Source organism: Chiloscyllium plagiosum, unplaced genomic scaffold, assembly GCF_004010195.1.
Source record: "Chiloscyllium plagiosum isolate BGI_BamShark_2017 unplaced genomic scaffold, ASM401019v2 scaf_36713, whole genome shotgun sequence".
NCBI lineage: Eukaryota > Metazoa > Chordata > Chondrichthyes > Orectolobiformes > Hemiscylliidae > Chiloscyllium > Chiloscyllium plagiosum.
This window is the reverse complement of record NW_025186474.1, coordinates 1-2,951: the sequence shown is the minus strand read 5'-3', so window position 1 is coordinate 2,951 and position 2,951 is coordinate 1. Positions and strand designations below refer to the sequence as shown.

Genomic DNA, 2,951 nt, shown 5'->3' with positions numbered 1-2,951 from the left:
ATTAAAATGTGGAGCTTATTCAAGGAAAAGCTCGTGTGTGTCCTAGATAAGTATGTACCTGCCAGGCAGGGAGGAAGATATAGAACGCGTGAGCCGTGGTTTACTCAGGAAGTGGAATCCCTGGTGAAGAAGAACAACAAGTCTTATGTTAGGAAAAAATGTGAACACTCAGTTAGAGCGGTCGAGGGTTCCAATGGTATCAGGAAAGACCGAAAAAGAGAGCTGAGAAGAGCCAGGAGGAGACATGAGAAGTTGTTGGCAGATAGGTTCAGGATTAACCCTAAGGCTTTCCATAGGTATGCCAGGAATAAAAGAATGACGAGAGTTAAATTTGGGATAATCAAGGATATTAGTGGGAAGTTGTGTGTGGAGTCAGAGGAGATAGGGGAAGCACTAATTAAATATTTTTCGACAGTGTTCGCTATAGAAAATGAAAATGTTGGCGAGGAAGGTACAGAGCTACTTGCGTCTAGACTAGAAGAGATTGAGGTTCACAAGGAAGAGATATTAGAAATACTGCAGAGTGTGAAAATAGATAAGTCAGCTGGGCCGGATGGGATTTATCTGATGTTGTTTAGCAAATGCACTGCAGGAAGGTACAAATCAAGTTGATGCTAACAACGGCTCGTTTTCAGCCGCTAATTTGCAGCGAAGTGGCGGCGCCAATAAAAGGTGTCACGCATCTCGTCTAATTCCACATCCAGAGCTCGAAATGACCGGAGGTCTCTAGCTGAGTTTCTGCAGGGTCTTGCTTGGACGACACCATGACACTTTTTCACTGGAGTGGATCATGAAATCGCGTCGTGATTGTGAATAAAACGATGGAAACTTCCTTCTCGGAGGCGACCCTGAAGCAGGCAGCTGAGGACAAATGTGTCTCCTTTGCCAGTGAAAGGCACTGCTTCACAAATTCGAAACTTCGAAGTGAAGCAATGTTGGTGATTATCTTCGCTGCTTGTTCACCTTTTTAATTCTGATTCCGTGAAAGTCCATTGCATTACATATCGACATTCTGCCAACGCTAGGCTTGTCTCTTGGGCCAGTGGCGTAATGGATAACGTGTCTGACTTCGGATCAGAAGATTGTAGTTTCGAGTCCTACCTGGCTCGAGGGGAATGTTTTGCTTTAACCGTGGTCTACGTTGTCGCTCTCGGGACGTCGCCTCTGTGCTTCCGCATGTAAAGCTTGCATTTGTCCTGTGCCCATTTCAAATTCCAGCTCTCCACAATGGATACCTTCGACATTTTGGGGGTATCTTCTGGTGTGTCTCCCTCTGTGGGTGAAAATGAGCATGAGTTCCTCAAAAGAGTTACAATTCGTTGTGGAAGTGTCATACTTCTGTCCCATTATTGTGCCATATAAGAACATAGGATAACCTCATTGACATTTGACCAGGAAACATTAGAACACACGAGACTTTGGGCCAAAGTTCGAAACTTCGACTAGAATAGATGGCTCTCTGATTAGCCGCAATGCACACGGGCGGAATGGCCTTTTCCTACTTTGTAAATCTTCGAAGACAAGTTGAAAATAATCTGCATCGAAAATGTTCGGAAAGGATGTTTTATTTACACCAAATACGATAGTATCTACCGCCTTGTCTTGTTATTTACTTGTGAGGATTCGGTACTCTCAGCACCGTGGCCCGGATCGTATTCCCGCTCATGGAATGGTTGTATTGTTCAGCAAACATATCGGTGTACCAGTACTTCTGCCGATTTTCCGATGCTGGCAGGTCATTGGTTTTGTCCAAAACATTATGAAGGTCAACATAAAATAAATAGCTGCAGTTTCTGGAAATCTGAGCCAAAAACGAAAATTGTTTGCGGAATGCAGCAGGACTGGCAATAGAAAGATCGACTTGCCTGCTTTTCGTATGCTGTCTGACCTGCTGTGCTTTTCCAGCACCACTCTGATCTAAAATCTGGTTTCCAGCACCTGCAGTCCTCACTTTTGCCAAGTTCCTTCAGTGTCGCTAGTTCCCAATTCAAGAACTCCATATCTAGCGGTTTCATGTCTGTACCTCCACGCTGAGGAGTTGAAGAGTGAAGAAAAGTAACTCACCCGCTCCACCTCTGGGGTAATTAGAGACTGAAAATGAATCGTGTCACATTGAAATATGTCTAGATGCGACTTAATCTTTGTCTTTTATTGGGAACCATCACTTTCATTGCAACCATCAGGAAAGAAATTTCGTTCGCCAGAAAAAGAAATGAATATGTCACTATTTGTTTGCTTCAGGTCCAAGAATACTCAGATCAATAGCTCCCTTGCTTACCTCTGCTGGTCATGTTAGCAAAGAGATGTAGCAAATTGCCAAGTGTGACTTTCCTTTCAATAAATAATTTTGACTCAGTTTGGCTGCAAATATCTTTTTCTACCTTTGTGCTTTTCTTCTTTTACATTGGTGTCTCGCACCTTACAAATGACAGCAAAGGTATGAAAGGATTTGGAAGCATTCAGCTCATCAAGTCAGCGAGAGCTTTCAATGAGATCACCGCTGATTTGGTCAATGCTCAAGCCAGCTGCGCTGTTTGCAGTCATGGCCGAGTGGTTAAGGCGATGGATTAGAAATCTATTGGGGTTTCCCCACGTAGGTTCGCAGTCTGCTGACTACGTTATGAATGCTTTTCTGCTGGAACAATGTTCGCTCAAAGTTCAGAAAACCGATTTTGCAAACCAGGCCGGTAATTTGATTAGACTTGGGAAACTCGACTTCTTCATCAGGAATGTTCCATATTTAAAACATTATCCCTGTTTCTCTTTCCAGATACACTGCTCGACACATCGGGTTTCTGCTGTTGTTATTGAAGGTCCGAAGCAGAAGTGCCGCTTTTCATTAGATTCCTTTAATCCCTGTCCTCTGTTCTCTGACTCGGGTCAGTGGCAGCACTTACTCCTGCTCGTTAAAGTGCTCTTTCCCCACCGCTCCCTCTCCCATCATTACAAAC

General features: G+C 43.9%; 1 non-coding gene across 1 annotated transcript; it reads left to right on the top strand.

Moving 5' to 3' along the window:
- The first annotated feature begins 1,036 nt into the window (after positions 1–1,036).
- trnar-ucg lies at positions 1,037–1,109 on the top strand. The gene has a single exon. It is a non-coding gene; the product is annotated as a tRNA-Arg (tRNA).
- The last annotated feature ends 1,842 nt before the right edge of the window (positions 1,110–2,951 follow it).